Source organism: Canis aureus, chromosome 4, assembly GCF_053574225.1.
Source record: "Canis aureus isolate CA01 chromosome 4, VMU_Caureus_v.1.0, whole genome shotgun sequence".
NCBI lineage: Eukaryota > Metazoa > Chordata > Mammalia > Carnivora > Canidae > Canis > Canis aureus.
The window spans coordinates 1,641,512-1,652,884 of record NC_135614.1 but is presented as its reverse complement, the minus strand read 5'-3'; the positions used below and the strand labels follow the sequence as shown (position 1 = coordinate 1,652,884).

General features: G+C 43.1%; 1 pseudogene; it reads right to left on the bottom strand.

Moving 5' to 3' along the window:
- Positions 1-1,388: 1,388 nt before the first annotated feature.
- Positions 1,389-3,078, bottom strand: LOC144312049 (protein-arginine deiminase type-4 pseudogene; annotated as a pseudogene).
- Between the last annotated feature and the right edge of the window lie 8,295 nt (positions 3,079-11,373).

Below are 11,373 nucleotides of genomic sequence, written 5' to 3'. Positions count from 1 at the left end.
GAGAGAAAAAAAGGGTGGGGGGACAAACAGAAAACAAAAAACGAGAGGGTATCCTCTGATTCTATGTACTCTATGTCCCTAGACTTCCCCTGGAACTTTCTAGCGCTGCCTGGTCAAGAACTTGCTCTTCCCCTGTCCTTTCATCTGGTCTTCTGGGAGAGGGGCCTGCTGTGCTGATTCTCAGGTGTGTGCACCTGGGGGAGCTGCCCAGCCCCCTGCCAGTTGTGCGGCTCTGTGGGAGCTGTTTATCCTGTGAGGCCCTGTTCCCTTGCGGCCCTGCTCAGTTCCAGTTATGAGGTGACACCAGGAGGAACAACAACAGTGGCAGTGGCCAGCTCTCCAGCTCTGGAGTCAGCTTCCGCAGTAACTACTGCAGTCTCCCAATCTGCAGGGGCCTGGAAACTGGGGCGGGGGGGGGGCGGGGTGCCAACCTGCACAGCCAGGGCCCACCGGTGTCCTAGAGCATCCTTCCTGTCCTGTGTCCTTACTGCCCTGTGTCCTCCTGGCCTCTACCTGTTCCGGCGGAGCACCAGACCTTGGGCTGAGTCCCCTGCACCCTGGGCTCCGGGCCTGCACTGCCTGAACTGCTCCCGGGCCACACAGCTTCCTCTATATGGAGCCACCACCCGAGCTGCTCCCGGGCCGCGCAGCCCCCCTCCGCCGCGGAGCCGCTGCCAGCCGCCGCCTGAGCTGCTCCCGGGCCCAGCTGGGCGCACGCTCCAGCCCTTTAGGGAGCTCGGCCCACGGTGTGTTGCGTGCTCTCCCCCAGGGCGCAGTTCCTGTTATTGCCCCTGGGAGCCTGAGGGCATCACTGCCCCTCCTGGGATCCTGCCCGAGTTCCCTGCAAGTGCCTTTCCATCCGGGAAGATTGGTAAAGTTTCTACTTCTCCGGGACTCGGCTTTCCTGTCCTAGGGGCTCTCACTACCCGGCCTTAGCCCGGCTCCTCTTGGGGCCCCTGCCCCAGTGGATGCTTTTTTATTTCTTTATTTTTTTCCGTCTTCCTACCTTGATAGAAGCGCAAACTCTTCTCACTGTAGCATTCCAGCTGTTCTCTCTTTAAATCTCAGGTTGAATTCATAGGTTTTCAGGATGATTTGAAAGTTATCTAGGTAAATTGGTGGGGACAGGTGACTTGGGGACCCTACTCTTCCGCCATCTTGCCCCGCCTCCCAGGTTTTCTATTTTTCTTTTTTTTTTTTTTTAACTTCAGTTCCCTCTAAACAATGCAGTATTCTCCCAATGGCAGTAAGAACTTCAATGTGGTCATACCCTCAACAACATTTAAGCACTTACTATGTACCAGGCACAAGTCTTCGCAAGAGGTTTATGGCAGTGAACAAAAGGAAATTCCATGCACTCACAGAGATTTAATTCTAGATGGGGAAGAAAGGGTAGGTAGGGGTCAAAAAAGTAAGTTATTTGTTATGGCAGACTGCGTAAGTTCTAGGATGAAAGCCTATTCTTAGGCTTTTTTTTTTTTTCACTTACAAAGAGATTATAAAACTTTATTGTGGCATCACACAGCAGAAACGAGTTTGCAAGGCCAGGACTATCTTGGGGTCCTCAGAAGGGGTTGCCCCAGAGGCCAGGGCACAGAGGAAGGGGGCAAGCCATTGCCAGGAGGGTGGCTACAGCCAGGGAGCCAGCCTGTGCCCAGGCGCTCTTGCAATGCCACACTGCAGGGGACCAGAGCGTCTGGCCGGGAGCTTCGGAGCTTCGGGAGGGCAAGGACTCCTGGGTGGCGGGTGGAGGCGGGCTCAGGGCACCATGTTCCACCACTTGAAGGAGAAGGGCTGCCGGCGCACATTGGTGCCCCAGTGGACCTCCCCGTGCTGCATGTGGTAGGCGTAGAAGTCGTCGATGAAGGTGCAGTGCAGGCCCAGCAGCTCCAGCAAGGACCGCACCTTCTCCTCCAGGCAGCACTGGCCATTGATGATGGGACCGAAGGGCTTGGGGATGCCCAGGTGCTTCCCCAGCACCAGCATGTTCACCATGTTTGGAAAATAGGCTTCATCCTTGAGGATCCCACTGTTCTCCTCCTGGAGCTTGAAGAGCTGGGGGATGTCCACGATGTCCCTCTCACTCAGGCCCAGCTCCCGCTTCAGCACCTCCCGGTTCCAGTCGATGCATTTCTCCACGTATGAATCCTGGTCTCTCAGTTTCTTGTCTGACAGGATGTCCTTTACTTTCTGCTTTTTTTTTTCCTGATGCCTTCAGAGAGTGCAGCCTCCCCGTGGCCCCCCCACTGAGCTGCTCCTCCAGCAGTGCGTAGCAGGCCCGGGGGCTGGCCAGCAGCAGCCGGAAGCCCTTCTTGGGCCCGGGCACGAAGCTCAGGAACTCGTCCACGTGGCCCACAAACAGCCAGTCGGAGTAGAGCTTCACAGGCGCCTGCACCTGCTGGGCGCCGAGGAAGTCCTGCACAGCCTGGGGCCTGGTGCATCTCCTGGCTCTCCTTGCTGGGGTAGCCGCTGCTCCCAATGAGGATCCTGCCCAGAGGGTACTTCTTCCTCCCAACCGTGACCGGGGGACTCACTTCCAGGTTTCCAAAGGAGTGGAAAGTAGTAACCTCTCCAGTCTCGGGCCCTCAAGTCACGTAGCCAAAATCTGGACCCAGCAAGCACTTGATGGGGAAGTCCTTCAGGCCCCTGTTCCTCGGAGAGTCAAAGACCATGGGCAGGGTCTTGTGTGGGGCTTGGATGTAGCCGATCTCTATATCGTCCTGCATCCACCGATCATCGTTGCTCTGTTCCTTGGAGGGGATGGTCAGCTTGCACTTGGCTTCCTTAGCCAGAGCAGTTACTGATTTCAGGAAAGCATGGAGAATATGAGAGCGTCCCTGTAGCATGCAAAGTGACGGGACAGGATGGCCGGTTCCGAGGGGAATGTACGACGGCCATGCAGGAGGGGTTGGAGTCCAAGAGAGCCTCTCATAAGTCCTGGGAACATAACTGTGAGAGGTGGAAAACCAAGGTACCTTACAAAGTTTCAAACAGATTCGAGGCAGATGCTGTAAAGTTTAGGAAATAGCAGGTACAGAGGAAACAGATTGCTGTGTTCCAGTTATACAGAAGAGCTAAATAAGTGGTGCATCATCATGATGGTTTAGATTTGAATTAAGAAAGCGATCATACCAACAAAAAGAAAACATGACATTATAAAGCCTTTGGAATTAAATAAAACAGCAAATGAATTGCATAAAAAAACGCAAATTTTTTTTAACAAATGACATTTTATTATTCAAATGATATAATATCAACACCAATGCTAATAAAAATAGAGGCTGAATTCATCAATGGCAAAGTCAGTTGTATTTCACTTGAAGATACCCACATTTCGAAGTAAGCCTTTTGTACTTTTGTAGACAGATGAAAATCCTCTATTATGTAGAGTTTTAATCTTTACCTATTAAAGACTGGGCAAGGCAAAGCCATCCCTACTAGCAGAGCAAGAAAAGCAGAGATGGAACCGGTGTGTCTCCATACACTTGGAGCTATGAATACTTTTCTGTCTTGCAGTTTAAGATGAAGAAAATTCTTTTTCTCTACTAATGTCTTTAAATGTTGAGATTCTGGGTTCTTTTCAGAGTTTTACAGGATGCTGCTTTGCTCTATTTCTAGGCTATTAGAAGCAATAACGTTTAACCTCAAAGAATCAGTATGGGGTTGGTAACATGGTGACCCTTCCTTTAAAAGCAAAGGACATACAAAAAGGAAGTTTTTCATCAGCAAGCTGGTGGGAGGTGGGGTCCAGTAAAGGAAGTCCTCAATGATATTACACTTCAGAAAACACTGGAAGGATATAAGTGATGAGCCATGTCGATATCTAGAGTTAAAAGTATTAAAGACAGAAAAAATACATTTATAGTATATAAAAATACAATTGAGCTATATCCTAAAAAATTTTCTGAAGCAGTCTGGGTAGTTCAGACTGCCTTCAGCTCAGGTCATGATCTTGGGATCCTGGGATGAAGCCCCATGTCATCTTGGGCTCCATGCTCAGTGGGGAGCCTGATTCTCTCTCTCCTCCCCGCTTACACTGTCTCTCATTATCTCTGCCACTGTCTCTGTCTCCTCTCAAATAAATAAAATCTTTAAAAAGATATATTTCTGGGAAAAATACTCTTATTACTTATAATGCATTGTTTTACATTCTATTTCAGCATTGCATATAGAACATGTTTCACCCAAATCCACTGAAATAACAGCCTACGAATAGATGTCATCCTACAATTTTAAAACCAAAGCACCAGTAGTTACAAAGAGGAACGAGATTGCTAGTTCACTCTACAGAGACCATGCCAACTTTGTAGGGCCCAAAGGACAGTAAAGTGGTAAGGAACATCCTAGTGAGGGGAGCACAGATACAAGTAAGCTTAGTGGTGACAGTCCTCCATAGGCCAAAACTAATGGTAGGAGATGTTACTATGGAACTCGTCTCACAAATGCCGAAGGAGACGATGGAATTCTGACACTGCAGATGCCAGATGGCAACACTAACAAAGGTGGAGCAAGTACAAAACTATAAAGGGCACAGGATGAAAACGTAACTAGAAGGCCTCTGCTCACAGAGATCTGTGGTGATGGCCTGTGGACCACAGTGTTCCTAAGACACAGTGTAGCTTATATAATTGAAGTGGATCAGCACCTTCTCTTGAGGTAGACAGCAGTACGTATTTGCTGTATTACCCTGTGACAATCTTAATTCTTGTTTTCTCCATCACAATATATTCCTAAGGGACCTGGATTATCATGCAATTCTTGATAATGTTCTGATCCATTCTATTGATAACATATTAATCTCTACATTTTGGCTCAGTGTCAGTCATTACAAGAACTGTTACCCCAAAAAATCATATATTGAGTAGCTTACCAATAAATGTATTTCTCACAGTTCTGGAGGTTGACAGTTCAAGATCAGGGTGCCAGCGTGGTCAAATTCTGATGAGAACCCTCTTCTGGATCACAAAACTGCTAACTTCTCATTGAATCATGTAGCAGAGAGCACAGAAGAGGAAGCAAGCTCTCTGGTGATTCTTACCAAGGACCCTAAATCCAACTCATGGGGCCCCACCCTCATAACCACATTTAATCCAAATTAATTCCCAAAGGCCCCAATTCCTAATACCTAATATCATATTGGGGGTCTGGGTTTCAACAAATGAATTCTGGCAGGACACACACATTCAGTCCATAACAACTAGAAACCAAAAATTACATCATCTTGGATTTATAATGCACATAAAACAACTATAACACAAACAACAATGCCAGGGAGGAGGTAAATGGACTTTTATGGTTGCAAGGGTTTGACATTTTATGTGAAATGGTACATTATTAACTCTAACTAGAAGGTGAAAAGTTGAAGTATACTGTATGTAATGCAGAGAAATACTGCTAAAAAGTCAACAAATCAATTAAAGTAGAATTCTAAAAATATTCAAATTCAACAGAAAAAAAGCAAAAAATTAGAGATAAAAAAAGAGGAACCAAACATAAATATTGAAATTACAGAACTAAATCAATCAATAACTACATTAAATATTAATGAAAGAAATGAGGATAGGTATGGTAGTTTTTGAGAAGGCCAAGTATGATTTTGAAAGGCATCTGCTTCATGTTGGGCATCTACAGTCTCCAGGAAGTGGTAGGGTACTCCTCTCTATTAGAGAGGAATGGGTTCTTCCACTAGCCTGAATTTCACACAAGTCTTTAACACCTGCACCATTGCAATCCCTTACCATCCTGAAGCTATTAAACCTTGAGCATGACTTAGGACACAGCCTCACTTCTCAGGACATAAGAATCTTCTGAATGCTTTTATGGAGGTCTACTATCCTTCACTGTGTGCCCTGTGTTGACAGCTAACTTGAACCTGTATCTTCAAGCCTTCTTTTTTTTTTTTTTCTTTAAGATTTTATTTATTTATTCATGAGAGCCACAGAGAGATACAGAGACTGAGGCAGAGGGAGAAGCAGACCCCACACAGGGAGCCTGATGCAGGACTTGATCCTGGGACTCTGGGATCACGCCCTGAGCCAAAAGCAGACACTCAACTGCTGAGCCACCCAGGCATCCCATCTTCAAGGCTTGTAAGGCAGAAAAGTCAGTAACTCCACAACTCATAAACTTATCACTGCCTCATCTTGTTCAAGTGCTATAGCTACTATACAAATCTATCCAACCTCACGCTCATCTATCACACAGGAGAATCCTTCTATTACAGGATGATGATGATTATCCTCATACTTGCCATTAGCAATGTGGCCTTCATTGCCATCTGACTAATAAGCAATCTAGTTTTAGATTCTCAAACTCGAGTTCTCATTTCTAGGACCACTTTTGGGACCAACAGTACTACTCAGGTTTTGCACAAAAGCTGAGACAAGGAATCAGGCACAGATTATTTTGGAGGTCACTTCGGGAGAACAGAGGGAATGAAGAGAGTTGGACAGGAAAGTGGAGAAGTTAATAAAGTGCCACTGAAGAAAAAACAGTGTCTAGGGGATCCCTGGGTGGCTCAGCGGTTTAGCGCCTGCCTTTGACCCAGGTTGTGGTCCTGGAGTCCCAGGATCAAGTCCCATGTCAGGCTCCCTGCATTCTCCCTCTGCCTGTGTCTCTGCCTCTCTCTCTCTCTCTCTCTCTCCCTCTGCCTGTGTCTCTGCCTCTCTCTCTCTCTCTCTCTCTGTGTGTGTGTGTCTCTTTTGAATGAATAAATAAAATCTTTTAAAAAATCATGAAAAAAAAATTGTGTCTAACACCACTGCAGACTCTGAGTACCACCTCAGAATCGATCCTGTTGAGGGATGACTGGGGCAAAATTAACATCCATTGTATTTTTTGTACCATTTTCTTACTGTTGGCTCCTAGTCCACTAGTAGTGATGTTTTATCACGTTGAATGAAATGTAGAAAATTACTACCTATGTTCTTTACAGGCTCTATTTCAAAATATAATTATCTTTAGTATTTTTATATGTAGAGTACCACATCAGGTGGTGTTATTTTTTTTTGCTTCCAATATGAAATAATTAAGAAACTTATAAAAATAATTTTGTACTTGCCCATATTTTTATCCATTTCCTTCTTTCTCTTCTGAATTTCCAAGACTCCTCTGTTTTCATTTTCATGAAAAACTTCCGTTAGCCACTGTTTGAAGGTAGGTCACCATGTAATAAATTCTGTTTTCCTTTATCTGAGAAAATATCTCCCTTTTACTCTCAAGGGCTATTTTTAATATAGAATTCACAGTACATAATTATTTAATCACTTGAACAATTTCATGCCATGTACTCTGGCCTCCAGGGTCTCAGGTGAGAAATCTCTTGCCATTTGTATTGCTGTTCCTTAAAAGTTAATACACAGGTTTTCTTCAAACTTCAAGATTTTTTTTATTAGTTTTAGAAGGTTGATTAAAACGTGTCTCTGCAATGAAGGCCACATTAATGGCAATGCATTAAAATGTATTAATTTATTCTCTGTGGTTTACTTTCCTTCCTCAATCTGTATATGTTTTCTGCCAAATTTGAGAGGTTTTCAAATACAGGCATACCTTGTCTTACTGTGCTTTGCTTTCCTGCACCTCACAGATACTGCATATTTTTACAAATTAAAGTTTTGTGATGATCCTGCATCCAGCAACTCTACTGGCACTGTTTTACCAAAAGTATCTGTTCACTTCATGTCTCTTTGTCACCTTTTGGTTACTCTCACAACACTTCAAACTTATCTATCATTATTATTGCTATGGTGATGTAACCAGTCATCTTTGATGTTAGCATTATAATTATTCGGGGCACCAGAACTGTGCCCATACAGGATGACAACCTTAATAATGTGTGTTCTGACTATTCCACCGACCAGCCATTCCCCCATCATTCTCCCTCTCCGTGGATCTCACTATTCTTTGAAACACAAGAGTATTGAAATTAGGCCAATTTATACCCTACAGTGTCCTCTAAGTGATAAGTGAAAAAAAGCACATGTCTCAGATTAAATCAAAAGCTAGAAATGATTCAGCTTAATGAAAAAGGCAGGTCAGAAGCCAACACAGGCCAAAAGTTAGGCCTCGTGTGTCAGCCAAATTAGGAATGCAAAAGAAAAGTTTTGGTAGGAAATTAAAAGTGTTACTCCAGTGAACACACAGATGATAAGAAAGTGAAACAGCCTAATCACTGGTATGGAGAAAGTCTGTCTGGTTTGGATAGAAGGTCAAACCAACCACCACATTCCCTTAAGCCAAAGACTATTCTAGAGCAAGGTCCTAACTCTCTTCAATTCTGTGAAGGTTGAGAAAGGTGAGGAAGCTGCAAAGAAAAGTTGGAATCTTGAGGAGGTTGGTTCATGACATTTAAAGAAAGAAGCCATCCTCATAACACACAGTGCCAGGTGAGGCAGCAGATGCTCATGTAGAAGCTGCAGCAAGTTCTCCAGAAGACTGGGCTGAGATAATTCAGGAAGGTAGCTACACCGACCAGCAGATTTTCAGTGTAGACAAAGCAGCCTTCTATTGGAATAAGATGCCACCTAGGACTTTCATAGCTAGAGAGAAGACAATGCCTGGCTTCAAGGCTTCTAAGACAGGCTGACTACATAGGGACTAATGCAGTTGGTGACTTTAAATTGAAATCAATGTTCACTTGCCATTCCAAAAATCAGGGGGTCCTTAATAGTTATGTTGAATTTACTCTGCCTGTATTCTACAAATGGAACAATAATGCTTGCATGACAACACATCTGTTTATAATGTAGTTTACTGAATATTTTAAGTCAATTTTTGGTAAGTAATACCCAGCTAAAATTCTCTCCCTCTCCCTTTGCCCCTCCCCTGCCTTGCACTCCCTCTCAATCAAAAAAGAAAAAAAAAATACATTTTAACTACCCGGGACACCTGAGTGGCTCAGTGGTTGAGTGTCTGCCTTCTGCCCAAGGTATGATCCTGGAGTCCCAGGATTGAGTCCTACATGGGGCTCCCTTCATGGAGCCTGTTTCTCCTCCCTCTGCCTATGTCTCTGCCTCTCTTTTTCTGTGTCCCTCATGAATAAATAAAATCTTTAAAAAAAATAAAAAAGACTATAGCTGCCATAGATAGTGATTTCTCTGATAGATCTGGGCAAAGTAATTGGAAACCTTCTGAAAAGGATTCCCTATTCCAGATGCCATCAGGAACATTTGTGATTCATGAGAAAAGGTCAAAATATCAACATTAACAGGAATTTGGAAGAAGATGATTCCAACCCTCATGGAGGACTTTGAGGGGTTCAAGAATTCAGGGGAGGAAGTAACTGCAGATATGGTGGGAATACCATGGAACTCTTAAGTGGACCTGGAGCCTGAAAATATGACTGAGTTACTATAATCTTATGATAAAACCTGAACAGATGAGATGTTGCTTCTTATGGATGAACAAAAAAAGTGAGTTCCTGAAATGGAATCTACTTCTGAAGATGCAGTGAAGATGGTTGAATTGACAAGAAAGGACCCAGACTATCATATAAACTTGGTTGATTAAGCAGCAGCAGGGGTTGAGAAGACTGATTCCAATTTTTAAAGAAGTTCTGTGAGTAAAATGCCATCAAATGGCAGCACATGCTACAGAGAAAACGTTCATGAAAGGAAGCATTAATTGACGTGGCAAAATTTGCATTATTGCTGTAAGAGATTGCCATGGCCACCCAACCTTCAGCAACAAACACCCTGATCAGTCAGCAGCCAACAAGGCCAGGCCTTCTGCCCGCAAAAAGATTACAGTTCCCTGAAAGCTCAGACAATGGTTAGCACATTTTAGCAATAAAGTATTCTTAAGTTAAGGTATATACTCTTAATATATAATTATACTAATATAATTATATATTATATATATATATAATATAATATATATAATGCCTATCGCACACTTAACAGACTACAGTATGGTGTAAACAAAATTTTCATAAACACTGGGAAACCAAAAACTTCATCTGACTCACGTTACTGCAATATTTGCTTTATTGTCATGATCTAGAACTGAACCTCTAAGGTATGCTTGTATCTGACAAAGAACTACAATCCAGAATATACAAAGTACTCTCAAACTCATCAGTAAAACCACAAGCCAGTAAGAAAATGGGCAAAAAACAAAAAGAACTGTTTCAACAAAGAGCAACACAAGAAAGCAAATACACAGATGAAAACATTTTATTTTATTTATTTTTATTTATTTATGATAGTCACACAGTGAGAGAGAGAGAGAGAGAGAGGCAGAGACACAGGCAGAGGGAGAAGCAGGCTCCATGCACCGGGAGCCCGATGTGGGACTCGATCCTGGGTCTCCAGGATCACGCCCCGGGCCAAAGGCAGGCGCTAAACCGCTGCGCCACCCAGGGATCCCAGATGAAAACATTTTAAACACCATTAGAGAAATTCAAATTAAAATGACTGCTATCACTATGCACCTATCAATTTTTTTCATATATTTTTTTAATTTTACTTATTTGAGAGACAGAGTAAGCAAATGTGAGAAAGCATGAGTCTGGGGAAGGCAGGGGCAGAGGGAGAAGCAGCAGACTCCCTGCTGAGCAGGGAGCCTGATGCGAAACTCAATCCCAGGACCCCAGGATCATGGCCTAAACCAAAGACAGACACTTATCTGACTGAGACACCCAGGCATCCCTATCAGAATTGTTAAAACAAAGAAGAGTCCTAAGATAAATGATGATGAAGATGCAGAGAAACTAGATGACTTATACATTACTGATAGGAAGACAAAAATGGTATATTCATAGCAGCTTTTTTGTAATAGCCCAAAACTGCAAAAACCCCAAATATCTATCAATGAATTAATAGTTAAACAAAATGTTACACACACACACACACACACATATATATATTATATATATATATAAAAACACAGAACACTTTTCAGCAACAAAAAGGAATGAACCATTGGTACTAGTAATAACCTGGATGAATATTCAAGGTGTTACTAGTCTAGGGAAAAAAGCTAATCCCAAAGGTGACATACATATATTTACATAACATGTTTGAACTGACAGTGAGGGAGGCACACAGGAGTAAAGAGGGTGTGGTTATAAAAGGGCAACATATGAGAGGTCCTTGTGATGATGGAACTATACTGTATTTTTACTATGGTGGCAGATACACATAAGTGATAAAGTTGTATTGTCCTAAATATATATATCCAAACAAATGAGAAGAAGAAAATTGGAGAAATCTGTGTAAGGCCTGAATTGTATCAATATCAATATCCTGGTTGTGATATACATGATATTTTTTACCCATTAGTGAAAACTGGGTAATGTTCACAGGACTTGTATATACGGTTTCTTAAAACTGCATGTGAATCTACTGTCATCTCATAAAAATTCAATTTAAAAAC